The following is a 22,091-nucleotide window of genomic DNA, read 5'->3' as shown; positions in this document are numbered from 1 at the left end:
CGAGTTCCGTGAGACGGGCCCTCGAGTTCGGATCGGACCGTTCCGATCCCGCGGCGAAAACCGATCGGTACGAGATGACGGTTTCGGGGGCCGCCAGGGACGACGTGTCCCGACGGCATCTGGTGCCCGCGGAACCGAATCGTTCGAAAACGGCACAATAACAACGCACTCGGTTTTCGGTGTCGTGCACACTCCGATCGGTTTTAAACACGTCCCGGCGAGTGCATTAAACGCGACGCGCGCGCAACAATAACGGACATAACACGCGGCTGCTAAGCGCGCGTGTGAGCGATTCGTTTGTGCGATAATGTATGATTTATGCACTGCGAGACGTGGTGCGCGAAAATCGCGTATTTTCAATGGGCCAGCCGGGGACATGTGCTACGCGAGACGACCGTTCCGTGAAACGTATTCGTATCATCATTATGCGATAAGAACAGGACCGGGACGGGGGGGGGGGAAATTATTATACTATACACTTTCTTCTCCTTCTGATCGATTGATTTCGAACAAGAATTTTTTTTTTTTTAGTTTTCACGATTATTATTTTCTCCGCTCTCCGCCCACGTCGTCCGCGCCGCGGCTCGTACTGCTGCTCGTGTCCACCCCCGTCGTCGGTCGATCCGCCGCACAATGCACCCCCGTACGCCCGCCGAACGCGTACCGTGCCCGGATGGTGGGTACGGCGGACGACGGACGCCGCCTAAGAACTGGGACACGGCGTACAACGTGCGGGCGGAAAGGTGTACGCGACGGCGCACACAATGGGCCCCCGTGCGAACACGTATCTCCGACGCGCGCAAGGTAAAATCGCTCATTGTGAGACGTGACGTTAATAAATACAAATTGCGCGGAGCCACTGCCCCGCGGCCAACGTTCGTTTGTTATACATTATATTGTTATTATTTTCGAGGAACACGCATTTTTTCCCACAGTGTATGAACGCGCGCGCCATACGTTTCGCCCCGTACCTACAAACGTATACGTACGTGCACACTCGTTTACACGTTTTACAAGACGAAGGTGGTTTTTTGTGCACCGCCGTAATAATACCGTTGGCGACGTGTGTACGACCGCCGGTGCGTCTCGGCTCGCAGTCGCGGGCGTTCGATAAATCGGCAAAACACTCGAATCGACAAATATTTTTAACGGCATTTTCAAACTTACCCGTGCACATACTCAAACTGCTTATAACTTTTCAATTTTTTTTCGTTTTCCGTCAACGTATTTTTTAAAAATTATGTTCCGGCTATTCAAACGATCATTTCCTACCCAATGACAGTGTTTTTTTTTCCTTTCTTACTCGTAAGTCATAATTAAATATCATGAAATAAGATTCGACGTACGTAAACACTTTAAAATACGCCTGATAAATAGCCCTAAAAATGTTTTTATCGATTGCTCCTCCCCCATCTGATAAAATTTCTGGTCAAGCGCTTGGGTGGAATTGTCTAGCTCCGAGTAAGTCTTACGCTCAGTGACGTAGGAAGGCTCTCTAGCGCCCCTGACAAACTTAGAAAAAGACGCTTTTTAACCAATTAAAATTTGATGTTACGATATTTTTCTTTTTTTTTTTTAACGATACAATTTATACTTATAAGTTATTATTAGTGTTGATTTTAAACTTTGAAAATTTGTTTTTTTCGTTTTATGGATTTGCATTCATCGATAATTTCTTCAGATGAAATTTTTTTATTCAAATTCCCTTATGCTATTTTCATAGCTTCATCATTAAATTCACACGTAGTATATAGACAACACTTTGCAATTCAAAAAGTATGATGGGAAAATGTCGATTTTATTGTAGGATAAAAATACGACTTTTACACGATTTTGCGCCCCTTTGCATTTCGCGCCCCCGGCGTAGGCACAGTTCGCCATACCCTTGCCACGCCACTGCTTACGCTAACTATTTCGTCAAAACGTTGACCGGCAATCAATGTTGTACACCGCGATATCGTGTGCGGGTGGGCAAAGTTCGCATCATTTTTTTTTCCTCGCGCAACAAATATTTTACGTTAATATTATGTTTATAATGCAGAATACCTAATAAATAAGCTTAACGTCTCGCGTACTCTTAGTACACGCACGTCGAGTTCAGAGACCTCACACGGGATCGCATTCGCACGCACGCGTAGGTATATGTACGGGTTCTATCGTCCAGAGTTCAGATCGTTCGCGATACGACAGCATAGGAGTCCGCCGACGCGCCGTTAATGGACCCGCGCGATAACGGCCCGCACCCACCCGCGATCCAATAAAACAACAATAATACTGTGTTCTCTCGTGCCCAATTCCTTTTCGATTACTTTTTTTCGTATTTTTCTTTTCATACTTTTTTTACAAGCGATGCATGTGATGGGCGCAATCGATTGCAATCGCGAAACGGTTTCGGATCACGTCGTTTTTACGGGAAAACTACGCGGATCGCTCGCAAAAGGGTCACCGCGCGGTCTTGCTGGAGAATACGTCTTGTGATTTCTCGAAAGATTCCCGCTCGTATCGTCGCTTGATCGCGTCTACAACGTCACGAGACATCATACGTACGATTTCATGTTTATCGTTCGTTTTCCGGTCAGGAAACGTCGTGCGGAGTGTGTACGGTTTTTTTTTTCTAGCTTGATTCACTCACTCAATACGAATCACGACTGATGTATTTTCACGAAACAAATGCACAATTACCGAACGGAGTTTTATTTACTTTTTCCGTAATACGACATTTGAGAAAACGCGTTACTTTCGATCGATTTTAAAATATTCCACAATTAATGGCATTACCGACCAACACTGCTAGGTCACGACGTTTTCTCAACATCGTTTTTTCTTCGGTCATCCTTCCGTAATCAAAAAACAAAAGAAAAAAAAATAACCACCCAACGAATACAGCCGAGACCCGAGTCCACTACGGTTTTCCAGCAATGTTCCGCAAAACGATCGTTACATATTTTTGTACTGTCACAGTACAAACACATATATCCGTACGTTGCGTTAAGATTTTGTGCACCCGGGTGACCACCGCATAGGAGGAAACGAAATCGCTCACAGCTGGTATCGCGCGCGTGACCGAGGACCCGTCTCGGGCGAGTTTCTCCGAGGTTTGGTTAGATGTTACGCGGTGTACGTTACCTACTGGCATATGCGTGCGTACGCGTCGTTGTCGGGAGATTGACATTATAGGCTCGATCCGACCCGTTTTTGAACGTGCGCAAACGAAACGAGTGCTCGTGAACATTTTTTTTTTACGCACATTATAATATAGTAAGTAGCCGCATCGTAAAATAGACGAAACCGTGTGCGTCGCGCGCGTAGGCGCGTGTATAAAAATACGTTTTTCCCGAGGACAGTGTCCTGCGGTGCGACGGGCCGCTGACGTGCGCAGTATGTTATACAATATAATGCGCTGCAACATATCGTATCGCCCGGCGATTAAATTGTATCGTCTCGCGCACCATACAACCTATACGTGTGCCAGCGCGTCCGCGTGCGTACGACATTTGCATATACGTACTATATTTTAATACGTATAATATATTGTATCGTGTACGGTTTTTTCTTTTTTTTTCGCCTTCTCCGCGTCGTCGCAGATTGAGTTGTAATTCACGCAGCGGTCGTCGCCCGCCGAGGGGACGACGACTGCGACGGGACCGATCGTGTAAGAAACGCGCGGCGACGAAACCTCAACGCTCATATTTATGAAGCGTATAGAGGATTCCGTGTGTATGATGTAACAACAATAATAATATTTACGCGAAGAGAAGTCCTGGGGCCGGTAACGCGATACCTGGATAAAGTCGACGGACATAAAACGTCCTGGTTTATGCGCCACGTTGCTGTTACGGTTGTTTCGCGTTGTCCTCGGCTCGTCCGGATCTCGTCCGGGTGCGAAACCTAACACCGTTTCGGTTTCGTCTTCCGATCAGATTCGTTCCTGCATGACATACCGTTCACTGCCCCGTCACCATCACAGGCGCAATCAAGGTAAAAAGTCTGGCGAGCTACAGCCCTCCTACAAACATTTAAAATAACCTGTAGATTACCTCTACTCTTTTATACCATGTTAATATATTTCAGATTCTAAGCCAAGTTGGATTTACTGCAATGTGTTTTTTTTTGTATGTGACACTATTGTGGGTTAAGTATGCTATATGCGGTATGCCGTGTATAATGTGGAATATTTAGGGCGGGGGAGCTAAATCTTGGCTGAGGCTAAAAAACGCGCGACGTATCAAAAGCGTAGTACTGCACGCTGAAACAGTTGAAATAAAATAAATTGAAAATAAATGCTAATGATTCTGCTAGACATGTATACTATATATCGGTAGACTATACCTAGAGGTGTATACCTACGTTCTGCGTTCGATTATGATAGATTGTGCCGAGGAACCCGTAATGATGTGCATCATTCGATTGTAAAATACTGCACAAATATTTTATAATAATGTATATAATGTGATCTTTAGCCGTTTAAAAAAATAATAAACGACGGCTCTTTCGATACCCGCACGGACCACACATATCAAACAATAAAGGCCTAACCCTACAATACTCCACTGATATCATACGTAAGTCACATCTTGAAACGATCCAAGGTGCAACCGGCCGTACCCATATATAACAGGGACACAATACCTTTTACCAAGAGCTCTTGATCTGAAGTCATCAGTGGGTGCGCTCGGACCGTCAGATTTGTAAAGGAGTCTCCTGTGACAAGTGACCACCGTGCAAGAATATTTAACTTTTATAACTCATTTATTTGATTTGAGTGTTCTGTGCGAGTGTTGAAAATTGTCTAACTGCAGTACATTAAATCCTGTGTTTGTCTCATTTCAACCTCATTACACTCCTGCGATAGTTGTAAGTGCACAGCTCGCTGTAGTGATCGTTGTGCAGGACACTAAGATCCATACCGCATTAATTATTTAACGACGTAGCACGTTGTATGTTATCTTAAGACGTTGGGTTGAGAGAGATAGGTAGGTGAATAATTAAACACTAGTATATTAAATTTATAAACTTACTGTTCTTATTAATTTATCACAATAAATTAACAAACAGTTAAAAACACAAAAAATTAAAATAACAAGTTATTCTGGGCTAAGAATTATATACTCGCGGCCATGTGGCTGTAACGAAGTCCACGACGAGCAATAATTTATTAATACGGGAAATGGCCAGTATAACATTGTCTACGGCACAAAAATGCAGCAAGACACGCGATGGATACTGGCCCGAAACGGAATATGTTTCTTCGTCCGCGGGCAGTGTTTGGCGGCATATTTTGTCGACACGCGTGAACTGCCAATACGAAAATAACTGTAATAATAAGAAAACTAACTGCGAATACGAAATGATTATTGTCTCGCGTGTACGATAGTCGTTTTGAGGCGTGTGCGTACTGAGCACACGGACTGGTCAAATTGGAATCAGATCGAACTGAAAAGCAGAGAAGAAAAACATGTAGGCAGAACATCATGTTTTGAAAAATAAAAATCAGACAAGGTTTAATGTTTCGTATGCACAATTCCTGGTTGGCAAATCTCGGGTAACGATTGTTAAACACCGGACAAGCGGAACCACGTACAATAAATTGTTCGTCCCAGAACGAAACAATTAATTACAAAACACTAAAATGTCTTAATCGAGCCGAGCGCGTACGTACGTTTAGTATGTAAGAAAATCGTAAAGAGTATAAATAGTATTGAAAAATAAAAAAAAAAAAGGGGACGGGAAACAATCACGTGCGTGCACCAACACAGAAAGTAATTTATGTGTAATTATTATGCAAAGCCGTTGAAAACCTTGATGCAAATGAACCGTACGTGTAGGGGGAAAAAAATTAAAAATTAAATATATTTTCGTTGTGAAACAAAACAAATATTTTCGAAGATCAATCATACGAACGCAATAATCGTATTCGTTTCTCTCGTACGGCGCTCGTACGTATATAAATGTATATATATATATATATATATACACAATACAATGTTATTAATAACACAACCCTATTCACAATGGTTACGCGAGAGAACACACAACTGCATACCGCAACAACCGCTGAAGCGTTCGCGGTTGGCCAACGTCATTGGCAGACGTTTGAAATGCAATTGCACTGCACAACTCATTTTCATATACGATTTGGCAGCGATTCTACGCCTTGCGAAACGCCACAAATGACGAACCGATGTCGCGCGCATTGTTCACTTGTAGCAGTTAGACGACTAGAGCGGTGTCAATGCAAATGTTGTCGCTAACTTTATTAAATATAGATTTATTTACTTCAACTTACGATATGTTGTAGGCGAATTCATTTAATTGGGTGATATTATAAATTACAATCTTAACTTTTTTATAAAGATATCTACTTAGGGAAATCCATAGGGATTCAAAATTGATGAGGCTAACAATTCTAAAAACTCGACTGCAAATGGTTACGAATTAAGAAAATAAGGTTACAATTATTTTGGAAAGTATTTTTATAGTGGGGGGGGGGACTAACTTCACACACGTATTTAAATCATTATTAACCCTGTCTATCCATTTACCGAGATGTTTGAAATGTGCTTTATTTCGCATAAGCATTTGCTACTATCTCGATATTCAATATTCAAGGTAAAAAAAAAAAAAAAAATACTATGAACAGCTGAAAGGATATTTTTCAGGTTTAGCCGAATGATGTTTTTCCATTTTAATATACATCATAGCATACTTTCAGAACTAAAATTCCTCTAAAATTTTTCGTATAATAGTAAAGGAAAATGTTGGTATCAAATTTAAATTGCAATATATGAATGGAGAATACAACGTGAGCCACACATATCGAGTATTAAGATATTATCGAAACAATAATGTTAAAAAAAATTGAATTAAAATAATGTTAGGTGGTTATTATAAAGGAACTGTAAAATAATTGTAATCAAACTTATCCGAACGATCATCAAGTCTTTCACAGTCGATCCGATTATTCGGTGGACGGATCAGGCGTTTGGGTACGTTCGCCTGCACAGTATTCCGAACCGTTTCGTCTTTCATCGTGTTCAACGGACGTTTCCGAAACCGTTCGATAGTATCGTCTCCTGTACGAATATTCGGCTCTTGCGACCGTTTCTTGTCCGCCGCTCGTAAGGTACTTGCGGCCAGAATACGCTGGATGGAAACGCTTGTTTTCCGGGTCGAACATTTCCGAACGCCGCAGAGGTATGGTCATACCCGACGATTCACTGGACACACTAGCATAGTCACCGTTGTCACTTTCGTTTACTTCAGACATTTCTGACGCCGAACGATCATCTCTCGGTTCCTGGTTTTCATCGGCAATTGACGATGGTGCTGTTGACGACGCGTTACTCCATTCGTCGAATTCGACAGACGATTCCGAAGCCGTTGGATAGAAATGGTTCCCGTACGAGTACTGGCGCGAAGGTATGATCATTGCTGATGTTCCGCTGGACACTGATGGGTCACTTTCACATCTATAGATGCTACAAAAATCTTCGTTTTCTCTCGCTTGTTCGGATGCTTGTAGATAACGTTTGTTTTCGGTGAATATCTGACCGGCTCTCGATTCTGTAGTCTCGACGCCAACGGATGATTCGAATGAATTGAGATTTTCTTCGCCACGTTTGACTAAGTCCGGTTGATAAAATTCTCCGCGTTTTTCCGATTGTTCGGATGTTGGTAGATAACGATTGTGTTCAGAGGTTCTCGGACAATCGACTCTTGTTGATTCTTCCGTCTCAACGGCAATGCGTAGTTCAGTTGAACTGAGATTATCTTCACCGTGTTTGACTAGGTCGTTTAAAGCCGGTTGATGAACGTCCATACGGTTTTTTTATCGTAATCGTACCGCTCGCACCCTTTTGACGATGGCACGTACTTTTGTGTTGATGCATCGAGTTAATCTTTTGAAAATTTTCATTTTGCAGAATTTTAATCGAAATCGTAAAAGTGCAAGTAAATACTCAAGTCACAAAATTAAATGATTTAACGTTTGCTTTTATTAATCTCTAGGCAACAGTTATAATAGATAATGTCCAAATATTGAGAGGTATTCTAATTTTTTTTGTTTGAAACCAGCTACTTTTTTTCGTATTGCCAAAATTATACTAATAATATTCAAATTTAGTTGCATCCAGTAGAATTTATATTATAAATTAAATTGATGTGGTTAACTTTTTAATTTTTCTCCATAAAGTGAAATCACATTATAAATTAAAACTAATAAAATAATAGGAAATTAATAAATACTGATTGGAAGAAAATTGATTAGGTAACATAACGAGTACTCACAAAATGTATAAAATTTTATAGTTGTAAGTATCTAGTTTTTAATACCGAAAATCTCGAACTACTCGAGTGTAATAACTAAAACTAGTGTGTTCAAGGTATTTTAATTTAATTTTAAACATTCATAATGAAATAATTACGTCTATGTGATTAATGCAATTCAAGCGCCACATAATGACATACAATTTTTAAAAAAATGATAAAAATATAAATTGCATAGTAAAAGAATAACAGACGCAGTATTATAAATCGAATTGGTATCACATTATAATTGTGAAAAAAATAAAACGTTAAAACGAAGAACACTTGTGCTGCACGGCTGGCTATCAATCACGTACTGTGACGTATCCATTAAGTATGAATTAAATCATCACCTCCAAGTTTTTTGAGTAGCTATTAAAGAAAATAGAACGTTCAAAACCCACGCTAGGTGTTTGTATAAAGCAGACGATATTAATAAAACGTTGGAATTAGATTTTCTTAAAATATTTCAAGAAAAAGAAGAAAAAACATAAAGGAAGTGGGTTTTCATTAGACAGTATAGATGGCATAATAATGAACATAAACGTATACAAACCTTTAAGAGGTTCAACATATAGTTTGTTATCCGTATTTATAGAAAATAAAAAAGCAACTATTAATATTCGTAATACCGATGATGAATGTTTTAAGTATAGCGTATTGGTGAAACATATTAACTCTGCTCACCCTGAAAGATTAACTCATTACACAGAAATACGGGATAGATATGATTTTTTTTAATTTAAATTTCCCTGCCACACTAAATGATAATAAAAAATTTGAAAAAAGAAATGAAGTATCAGTCGATGTTTATAGTATATAAAACAGGGAGAACCAACATATACAATTAATGTAAGAAAAATGTCGGAAAAAAATGTTATCGAATCGAAATTCAATAAAAATATACAATACATCCAGTAAAAGTATGCGATGACGAATTAAACGACTGTCACGACTTACTTTTATTCGATGATGTAACTGGCAGGCAACATTATTATTGTATAACTAATTTGACAAAATTAGTCGGTGCCCAAATATCGCGGAATGGATATGTCACATTGTTATGTGAGCGATATTTCAAATCATACTTCAGGGTCAGCCGTTAAGGGTTTACCACTGAACAACGGCTTAAAGATCATAAAATGAATTATAACAAAAAAAAAAAAAAAACCCCAATAGTACCATTAGTACCTAACTCAAATCCATTTATAAAATTTGAAATTTGAGATCGTTCACACAAGCATCCATTTACAATTTATGCAGATTTCGAATCAACACTCGAATAAGAAAACTATACCAATATTATTTACCACCATGACATAATGATATACCTTTTTTCAATCTATCCATTTCCATTGTCCCAGGATCGGCAAATACGTACTACACGTAATAGAAAATAGACGGATTTTCAGACCGAAAACTATTAAAATCTTAAGAATCGCATAGCTTTAAAAGCACGGTTATCGAACTTCAAAAATCACCTCATAGACATTATAATATTGATATATACTCGTATGCATACAAAAAGTTAACGATTCATCGAATTCGATCTACCGTCTCGCAGAATGATCCAAATAGTAGGTATATTCCGTTTTCGGAAGGCACACATAACGCGATTATCGATTGATCCCCGGGCGTGGTTGCGCGGCGGACAAGTGGGCTAAAAGCCCGTCCGTCCCGGGCGGTTCGACAACAAAACAAACAAAAACCATTAAACTACTTCCCTCGGCGCGGGTGCAGGACGTTTGGCGCAACGTGAATTAGAATGTGAATTTGAAACGACGAAACGATGTCGCACGCACAGAAAACAGTAAAGTGCGGCGTTAATAGGATTAAAAAAGTCGTGCGCCTAGTATAGAAACGTAATGATTAGCGTTCGTTTTATTATAATTTTTAATTAATCGCTGCGATTACGTTGTGTTTACCTGGTCACGAATACGAGAATAATCGAGCTCAATGTTTACATATACCTTGCGGAATCCTTAGCGTTGTCCTGCGGAACACACTTTGGGAATCGCTGGTCTTGGACGTAAGTCGTCCCGAATAGGTCTTGAAGCCTTCGACGTGAAACCGAGATGTCCAGCATGTAAGTCTCCGTAAGGTGTTACCACTTTGAAGACGAAAATGCAAGTGATAGTAAGCGATCGCACGGTCTTATAGGTAGATGTTGATAATAACGCGCTTCAGTGGAAAAGTGGTGTTCTGTGATAGACCGACCAAACGTGAAATTCGATTGTTTTGTTGCGGACACCATGAGGCTAAAAAAGTGCTATTACAATTATATGATAAATATACATGCTTCAAGAGGTTATCAATATTTGATAGATAAAAGCGAACGAATGACTTAAGGAGCTATATAGATAGAGCTTCATATAAACGAGGAATAAATCATTTGAAAAAAGATTAAACGTTTTTATGACATCATCTTGAGTAGACGACTTGTTTTCATTCGGTATTAAAAACAAGTTGTCAAAAACAAAATGTCCACTCCGAGTGCGTGCCAAATTCTCAGTTTCTAAACGTATTTTAAACTGTGATTCTATACAAAGTTTTAAAATGATTTGGTAATTTATTTATATGACGACTTGTAGAAACCTTATAATAAATTAAAAATCTTAATTTGTAAGTAAATTATTTATACATCGATAATTATTTTCTTTTAATATGGCTATGAATTATTATAAACCTACATCAAACACACGTATTTTTACCGAATACTTGCTAATACGAGTACAAAGTTTAAATATCAACAATCGTAACAATGCTGTGGAAACAAATAAAAGCTATTTTTGAACCAGTCTAAATCCGATGTTTTTTTTTTCTTGACCTCAATCTTTGATTCGGTCTGATAATAATGCAAAGTCTTACATAGGTCTATAGGAAAGTGAATGTGTGTGCTTGATCGTTCTAAGGAAAGCCAATGCATATCGTCTGACGAAATCCGTTTAGCGCGGCAGAATGTACTTCGAAGCGGACCCTGGTTCAATCGGCTCTTCGTTGGAAAGGACGAAGGAAATGCGCCTCGAGACGTGTACTGTGCGTTGTTCTCGACTTGCATCACGTGCGGTTGTCGTAATCTTTTCGGATGTTGTTTCCAATATAATTTGATTGGGAGCCAAATCGATATATTTAATATTCAACACGACCATTTTTCACGCGTCTAATAAATATTATGATAATATTCCGAACGACTAATTGAATTACGATTTAATACATTTTTACGTAACAACGTGTACCCAAACCTACCGTGTCTACAGGTTAATAATAATTAATAACTTCACATAATGATATATAAAATATGCGCGTGGAACGAGATAAAAAAAAAAAAAAAACAAATTAAAAAAAAATATTAACTATAAAAGTAAACCTTTAAACATGCAACTATAAAATATAAATTGTACGGATACGCGTTCGCGTTATATTATTTGCATCGCGCGTCAACCATTATAACGTAAGCGTTCCCATTGCTCGAAACTATTGATTATATTATTATAAATAATTATAAGGATACTGTGAAAATTATAATAATAATCTCGGCGCGTACACATACGAGCATGTGTATAATGTGTGGAGCGGAAAAATCTTATTTACAATTATGATCGCGCTGTTGTGGGAGATTTTTGCATTTTACGACGCTCATTAACGGTGTCGGTATTACATTTGTTATTATACGTACGTATATACCGCACGAGAGTATGTATACGAGATCGGTTTATTACTTGTCGACGAATAATTATTAATAAAAAAAAAAAAATAAGTGCGTTTTAAATTCGTATCACGATAACCGAACGCATTAAAAATTATTAAAAATCCATTAGCATAAATTATCGAGGAAAAATAATAAATAAAACTCACTTATATGCCCGTGCATATTATGGACGTACGCGTAAGTAAATTGTAGTAATAGTTACGCCGTTTGTGTTCCATGCAATGTATCGGCGCGGGGCGCGTAGGGTTTAACACCCTCGTAATTATCAACGCATACGGGAGGTGATCACGCGCGTGCGTTAGACGTGTATGATTAAATAAATGAAGACTTCGACGCACGCCCGTTGTTGTCCGATCGCACTAAACATGACTATTATCAACGAAGTCCTACGGACCCATTGGAATGTACTCGAAAACCCGAGTTTAAGAATTGTTTATAAAATATTTTTTATGAAAATTAAACTGTATGGTTCATAATATTGTTCCAATACGATTTTTAAAACCTCTATTGTTTTCGACACTGTTGTTGATTATTATCCACAAAAATATAATCGTTTTCCAAATGTTCAATTAAAAACTGAAAATTTACAATAAAAATTATGGCACTGTGATATCACTAGTACAAGTAAGAGCCATATACGTATCTGTTCGTATTTGTGTAATTAATGTAATTTATTTTACCATCTTTGAATCGTAATTTCATTAGAAAACAAATATAAACGTTTTGAATTGTTAATTTTACGAAAAATCACCATTAGATGACGTTTTCCAAAAACACTCTTACGTCACGTTAAACAGGTTTTAAGAATTTTTTTTTTCGAAAAAAAGTGAGCTTTGGCGGGCGTCGAATCACGTAGCACAATCGTTTTGCGATCGATCTAAAACTAAATGTTATATGGCTGCGAGTTTTATTACGCGCATTTGTTTTTTTGCCTATTCGAACACATGCATTTTTCGTACACCGATTCGTCCAAGTGAGGGAAAAAATCCCAATTAAGATCAATAATTAACTATTTAACGTAATCGGTAAAATGTGCCAGACATATTAAACGGAGAGAAGCAACAAGCGAAACTAGACGAATTAAGGATTGGCAACCGGAAGGGAAGAGACAAAGGGGAGACCAATAAAACGACACCTAGGAAGAGTTGGTCCAGAATCGCGGAGTTGGAGAGCATTGACAGTAACGGTAAATGCTCTTACAGAGTCGTGAAGCCATATGATGATAATGATAACGATTAAACATCCGAACATAAATTATATAAGCGCCTTAATTTATTTTATTGTAATTGGAATTATTTCCGTAAATAAACTATAATTATTATTAATTATTAAGACGACGGCGTTCGCGTCGTCCATATATTAAGGACGAGATCGGTGCACATACAATGCGCTGTGAAGGATATTATTATAATATTATTAACCGTCTTTGTAATCTTTCAATTAAATCTCGATTTCAGGCCACACCGTAACCATATGTATGTTTTCACATCGACCGACATCGAATATTATATCGTACTCGTATTTGGCTACAAGGTGATCTTTTGAACGTTAAAAGAAAACGCTGCTTGCTCGCGGAACAAATCGCATCTGAAAACAATTAAAATGATTCTAAAAATGTAATAACAAACAAATTTAAGAACCGTAGAACCGTGGTAAATGCCTGATTGTACATAGATTTGAGTACCGAGATGAATTGTACCAACTCCACGACCGTCTAAAACTTGAAACACAAACCAGAACTACACTGTACATACCTAGTATTTGTAGTCATTCGTTATATTCGATTAATTGGAGCGTTTAGCCGTTTTTGATGTATTCTATCGAAGGTACAAAGATACAAATCGACCGATAAATGTTGAATAGGAAATTCATCCTACACGTAATATGAAAACGTATATTCCGTTTTTAACCAACGCATCCATAATATAGTACCGGCGTTCTAATATATCAAGCGGTGCAACGTAATGCGGTATAAACCGCGTTCCGTAATACAGTCACGTTTTACCATTGACGGGAAATCGAAACAACGGAGATCGGGAGGTCGAATAATTACAAAAAAAAAAAAATACACGTTCATTATGTACGGCGGGCAAGGGAGTGTGGTTGTACATTATTAACACAATGTCCTACCCTCTGACTCCGCACTCCTTCGCCCTAGGAGCAAAGGACTTTTAAACCGTCGCTGAAGCTTCGAGGGCATTGCACGTGATTACACGGGAGACGGGGAGGAGAGGAAAAGAAAGAAAAATATTTCCGGTACAGGTTAACGACGCAACGTGTGCATAATACGCGAACGGGGTGGAAGCCAATATATCACCGGCCGCCGGAAGGAACGCCACGCAGGGGAGTGCTTACACGATGCAGTACTCGTGTGTGCCTATGTCTACCTGCGGTACAATAATAATAACGTGAAGAGGGTGACGATTTTAACATGTTATATTATTTAAATCGTACGCTTTTACCCGTTTGCGTTTGATCGTGTGTGTGTGTGTGTGTATTTTTTTTTCGGTTCTTTTACGAATTATTTTCACGAAGACACTCTAAACATTCGTTCCGCACTCGATAACATTATCTACGCTTTCGTTCGTTTCTTCTAATTATGCAAACGTCTGCGGCGATTTGATTTATTGTGAGACATTCCGAAAATTAAAATTCACCAGCGCCCAGGTCGCGGCACGGTTAATATTAATAATATCACGAGGATGGAAAAAAAAAAAAAGAACGATAACTTCGAAACGTTATAACGTTCGTTGAGGTAGAATATTCAAAAAACGATTTTTGGTTTTTCTCGTCTTCGTACCTTATCATTATTACTACTATTATTATTGTTCTTACGTCGTCGTTTTCGTGGTGTTGCGATATGCCGCTTCTTTCGATCCAAAAGTGCGTTTTATTATTTCCGGTCGTAATAAACTATACGGCGTTTTTATTTTGTTCCGTTTACATAATTACTCGTCTTCCGACCGATAATCCGTTCTTACTCGATCTCATCGGAAATGTTTAAGACGTATCGCGGATTTCTACAATAACAATATCATACGGTTTAATCATCGTTTCGTTCATAAACGTTATTTATACTGGCGGACATCGCATAGAAACTAGTTTATGTATTTATATTTATCGTCTGCTTTTACGTGTGGGTGGGGGAGGGGGGGGAAAGAAAAAAATGAGTTATAATATTCTGTGCATTAGAAAATATTATACTACATTATGTTAACTTAATATATATTATAATAATATGTATATTGGAAGAAGAGGACATGGAATGAAATCCTATGACCTCATAAACTTGCGTCTTATAAAGTATTCGAGTGTTGAATCTTATTATTATTTCTCACGCGCGCGATACCCGACATTTATATTTACTACGTCCGTCCGACCGGATTAGAAATTAATAACATATAATATGTATACGATATTATGCAAACTCATCCGGTCACTTCTGATCAAACATAATAAAATAAATAATTTATTGTTCTTATTAATACCGTGTTAAACATTAAGCCACATACTATTATCATGTGTATTCTTCGTCGTAAATTTTGTCATCCGCTTTCCCAAAATATCTCCGGCCGACGACTTCATCGTTGAGTGCGTATAAATCACATTTAATTTAATCTTCTAATGTTACTTTGATGTTATTTTTCACTTTTCCTTTTTGCAAAACATCATATATTTATATTTATATACTCGCACTCATCAACTCTGTCTCTTGTAATCATCGTGAGTTTGAAAAAATAAAAAATAATATTATTATTAAAGCGGCAAGTGAAAACGCAACGAGATTTAAAAATAATATACGACTGTTACTAGTATTTTTTGTTCTGCAATTTGTTATGTTCCATCTCATATAACTCATTCTAACCACTCTCAGGTCGTTGATTCGGTAGGGCCCAGACGTTGATGATATTTCCACTTTTTATATCATTTTCGTATTGCATCTTCCGTATGTCATTTGCGCCATAGTACATAAACGATGAACACTTACGCTGTGTGGTAGGGGGTGGATATAATAAAAAAAAAATTGGAAATTTTTATCGGTTTATAAACTTTTGGTGTAATTCTAGATTAGGCATAGAAAAGTGGTGGCTGGCGAGTATCAATTGTGAACACTATACAGTACCGGATTATGGTCATAATACTAGGGGAGCTATTATTTTCGGCGAGACCATTCACCCAAAAAAATTTCATATTTTTATTCAGATTTAATAAATTGTGATAAATATTAATTCAAATGAGTATGATACGTTACAGTGTAGCCAATGGTTATAAACACGTTGTGATCCCTTTCAACTCACAACCAATTTTTTGGAGACCAAAAGCGAATTTAACTATATTTTTGATTGAATAAGACATTTTCTTGAAATTCACAATCCGTATAATTCAAATCACGATTTTGAATTCATGATAATATACTACCTATACGTTTTTAAAAATTAAAATGAACATAGTCCAAGGATATGGAGGCAGTCCCCTAAACTCCATGCCGGCCTCCTGCCACAATATTTACTAGCCACCACTAGAATATTGTTAACGAGTCATTGCTGCAAAGAACCGAAAAACCATTCCGTTGTATATGAGTTTCCAGGACGATGTGCACGAATTTTTGGCAAGGCTGAAGAAAATGGTCAACGAGTATTCACTTTTAGCGTAGAGCCGTATAGATTTGATACACTTGTGATTCGAATCAATTCGATTAGAATAATATCGTTAACCCGTTTAGCATTGCTATTGTTATCTGTTCTGGCTTTCACGTGTCGCTTTTTTGACCAAATCCTCTCGCCCAACTCATCTCGCCAAAAAATTTCAATGAACGCAAACCAATAACATTGTTCTCTCGAACGGTACTGCGGCAGTGAAGCACGATTAGCAATTTTATCATGCCGGAACGAATATTCAAACTTAAGTTAGAGGACTATTATATTTATAAAATTAAAATAACAATATAATCGAATTTTACCCGAATGAATTTTTTGTTATAATCAAAAAAAAAATAGGGGAGGAGGGAGGTCCAGGAAAAGAAATGTTGATATTTTTTATCTTTTCCTATAAATAAGGACCATTGTACTATATATATATATATATTTCAATCTATATACGTCTTATTTAATTAACTGTACTCGGCAAACCATGTAACATATTTTATTTGTACTAGAATGTACACAATATTTTTTTTTCTTTTGTCTAGGAACAATATGGAAGTAATAAGACATCATAACAACATGACGCACTTTCGGTTGTAATTCTGATTTTATTCGTTGGCTATAGTGTGTGTGTGTGTGTGTGTGTATACCAAATTTGATGTTCATAAGTAAAACAATTAAAATATTTAATATATTATACCGCTACGTATAACAGGATTATACGACCACAGCGAAAATATTATTAATGTTTTGTAAAATCAACATGTTAAATTAATTCAAAAGTATATGAACGCGGCGCGTTCAAATCGAACACTTAATTCGAATTCATATATTCGCGTGGATAATGTTATTATTCAACTAACTTATTATAATAAACGATTGAAAATATTTCCTGTTCGCAACGCGATGCGTTGACGCGGAACTGTTCGAACGTTACGAATCCGAACGAATTCATTACGGACAGCGAGGAACGTCTGCGCGCAGACGGATGTGAAAAAAGACGATTTCATCGTTTCATCGTACAAATCACGAATTAAACGACGCGTGATTATTGTTTGAAGAAAGGAAAACCAGATTATCACGATTTTCGCAAAATATGCGCGCGTGGTGTACATAATATCGTACTACATATACGTATGATGCCGTAAGAAAAAAAAAAAAAAAAAAAAAAAACGCACCGCGGTTAGAAAAGTAATTTATTTTCAATTACCCGTAACGTAAATGTATATGAATAATAATATTATAATAGTTTCAGTGGAAACGTCTGTTTTAACTCGTTTGATGTTTGCGTTTCCATAAGAAAAAAAAAAAAAAGAAGAAAAAAGGTAATAGAAATGAAAACAAATAAAAAAAAAAAAATCTCGTATATAATCTTACGTTTGATTTGATTTTTTATTTGATTTTCCACTACAAACTATTAAACGACTCGTGATGTACCGGTTGCGGTGTTGACGAGATGACGGCGGTAACGGCGGTTAACCGGAACGGCCGAATATCCCGGCGTAGCGTACACGTTCAGCAAACGCGCGTAGCATTCGGAGCTGAATCTATGCGTTGTTTCTGGTCCGTTCTCGTCGCGGTGTTACGAGTGCGCGTGTCCGTAGGTGATGGCCATAAGCGTAAAATACGCAACTATTGAGCAGAACGTGTTTGCCGGCATTACGAATTCGTCGTTCTTCGCACCTATCGCGGTTCTACGACATTAAACGTTTCCCGTTTACATTGTTTTGTAAATGTTTACCGACGAGTTCGTGGCAACCGCGCGGGTGCGATCGCGGAACGATCAGCGCCGGCCGATCCGGACGGGTGTATTTTTCAGTTTAAAAAAAAATTACTTCTTTCGATCGTTTACGTGCAATCAGTCAACAATGTTATCAGTAGCGCAGCAAGGGCACGGCGAACTGTGCCTACGCGCCGCGGACGCGAATCGTAAAGAGATCGTGTGAAATTCGTATTTTTGTTTTACGTTCAAAATGAAAATTGTCCGCTGTTGTTTGCGTGGATTTTGTCTAATTGTACATTTAACGATGAATATACGAGAACAGCACAAGGGAATTCATATACGAGTTCGTCATTTAAATAGACAATTCTCAAAGTTCAAAATTCACGCTGTAATTGTAACTTGTGTGAATCGTATGGTTAAAAAAAAAAAAAAAACACAAACAAACAGTAAAATGAAGCGTCAAAAAATATATGATCACGTGATTTAATCGGGTAAAATTCGTTTACCGCCAAGTTCACCGGGGGCGAGTTTTCCACTGCGAGTTTAATTGATTAACAAAACGTTCGCGATTCAGGATCGTGGTTTATATTTTTTTTCAAGTCCGCGGAATCCTTTCGTCGGACGTGGTGCGCCGAGTTTATTATTCGTCCGTCCCGCGCGAGTAATGTACTACAGTATTATATGGAATACGCGGCGCGACGGAAATTAATTTTTTTCACGCGACGGGTTCGGGGAGGAGGAGAGGTACGCGAATGTTACACGTGAACGTTCGTTTCGACGGTTTGGTCCGCCTCGTCTTGTCCGGGAAAAAGCCGACGACAACAGCTGGCCCGCGGAAGAGCTCGCGAGACGCGGACGAAAAGGGGGTGACCGAATCATGCGGATTTTCCACGGCTGTCGGCGCAATAACTCTCCGGTCTTTTTCCCCGTCTTTTTTTTTTTTATCATCTTCTTAATAGGTTTAACCCGGATCGCGTGAAACACCGTGAACGATGCACATCCGCGCACGAATAATAATATACGTTGCACCGTATCGTTTTCGGTTCTCGTTCGTCTCGCGGTTAAGACGTCAACGGCGTTTATTGTAATCCGCCCGAGTACGCGTTACCAACAACCGCTACCGCCATTATTAATATTATCATTTAAATTAATCGCGCGCTCGGGCTTAGCGCGTGTTTTCGGGCCGTGCATATGGTACGCGTACCCGCGGAGAGTTCGGCTCATAACTCATCATTACACATCCTTTATGCCGACCCGTCGGCGCGGATAATGAGCGTGCGCGTGCGTGTGCGAATAAATTGCGACGGCGATAACAGTACCCGCAATTTAAATCGCCATTGTTCGTTTGCTGTTTTTGTACGTGCTTATGTAAGCCAACGCGCGCGCCGCACGCATAATATAATACGAGCCCCGTCCGAGTAAATCATCGACACCGACTGTTGAAACGTGATGGGGGTAGGGGGTTGCGATTATTATTTATTTTTTTTTAATTCCATTACCGTAACGTATTCGTTCTGATCAACGCCGAAAACCGCGAACGTCACCAGACATTGTTGCGCGGCGACGCGAACACAATGACTGCTGGCGGCCCGCGCGAAAATCGCACGTAAATCACGGACCGCGATGTTATTATACACTATTAATTAATGTATTTATACTAACGTGCATTATTTTTATTGTTATTATAATAACGTGTGTTTTTCGTCGCGAATCCTGTTCGTCGGAGTTCCCGAGGGGACCGAACCGTCAGCCGCGGAAAACCGTTGTTTTCATCCGCCTCAGTCACTGCGATGACGGCGATAATCAATAAACATATATTATCGTTATTATTATTATTATTATTATTATTATTCCCTTTCCCGCGTACTCGTTTATTTCTCGCCCGTAATTTAATGTTTTCGATTTTTCCTTTGTAAATCTCCCCGCAATCAATTATCCTGTTCGTTAACACGAGTGCTGCACACATATGTGCGCATTACCCAATCGTCATCGTGCTACGTGCGCGTTCGGAGAGAGACACCAAAGACTTGATCACGTTCTACACTGTTATAAGCGTTAGTCGATTTTAAACAATTTCATTTTAACCAATCAACTGAAACGGTGTATAACGTACATATATTTCCAACTTTAAATCGTTTTTATAAGCACGTGATCGAACAATATTATGAGTTATGATATTAGTCGGTAAATAATGTGAAAATATATCATAATATAAGTATATAAATTTACTAATCTATGCACCATGATTTGTGGACCGTTTAAAATGATTATACCAATTCTCAGATAAAAAATATGAGATTATATTATTTATCAGTTGGTGGAAAAAATCAGTATACCTATGGTGTATTCAATACATTTATTCTCAACTCAGAAAAACCGTTTTGTGTTTAATACAGACACCTTCATTCTATCGCCAATCCGCATGACATAAAATTTAGTTTAGCGGACGACGGTCGTGTTATGATTCGTATCACTAATATCGTCAACAGTATCAAGTTATCAAGTTATATCAGTATCAAATCCAATCCGTCACTGTTTCAAATCGACTTAAAAGTCGTCGATAACAATAACGCCATTTTTAAACTAGACTATCCACTGTATTCAAAAATAAAAATTGAGCACCCGAGGAAAACGTTCGTTCCACCTCAGTGCCAAATAGTGTCAAAATTACTTTATTTACTTTACTGTTAATATAACGCACGCTGTATTCAGTATGATGAAAGACACCTTTCTAGCGATTCCAATAAATCGCCATCAGATCCTGTTAAATGCGCATTATGCTCAGGGCGACATACAGCGGTTTTAAAAGGTATACCCATCTTATAAAATGATTTTGTTAAATCGGGCTATACGTAAATTCACCAATAACAATACAGTCCAGTACACCTTAACATTCACCGCACCACCCATTTCTCAAAGCAACGACCCTAGTTTTAATTCAAAACCAAAAATGTCATACACCAAAGTTATAGCCAATACTCCTCCGGATCAATCAATTTAATATTATTACTAAATTCCTTAACGATCTCCTTAAATTAATACCAAATCCTCTACTAATCGTTGTAACATCGCTATTTAATAAATTTTCCCTTAATATAATTCTTACATTCATAAAAACCACTTCAGCTATCATACGTGATTGTAAAATTACACCTTTTTCATTAATTATTTTATGTGTTATTTATATCTTATATTGTATAATTTAATTATTTATTTATTTATTTAAATATTGTCTATATTTATAAGTTTACTTATTGAAAGTGTTAAGCTATAATTGTTCACCGCAAAAGCTCTTAGATAAAATAAAAGCAAAATACATATATATATATATATATATATATATATATATATAACCACCTTACTGAAAATACATATAATTAAGTTCTTTACAATAAAATTTATAATTTTGGTTAATAATCATTTCTTTACCGCGTTCACTTGTAACTCGTTTCATTAAAGCCACGACGAATATACGTATAACGCATTAAATTATTCTGAACAATACCACAAATTTATTTTACAATCATACGAGTATAATATTTGTCGACATTTTGTTCAATCTTCAAATAATAAAATAATATTATGATAAAAATAATGGTTTCCGAACGTGCCTACGAGCACAAAAACGTTAACCCATTTATTTCCAAACGTACAAATACTGCTAATCCGTAAGTTCTAAAATCAGTGGTAATAGTGTTATACACGTCTATAT

The sequence above is a fragment of the Sipha flava genome, unplaced genomic scaffold (assembly GCF_003268045.1).
Source record: "Sipha flava isolate LNK unplaced genomic scaffold, YSA_version1 180_pilon_pilon, whole genome shotgun sequence".
NCBI classification, from domain to species: Eukaryota; Metazoa; Arthropoda; class Insecta; order Hemiptera; family Aphididae; genus Sipha; species Sipha flava.
The sequence above is the reverse complement of the archived record's forward strand: the minus strand, read 5'-3'. Positions refer to the sequence as shown.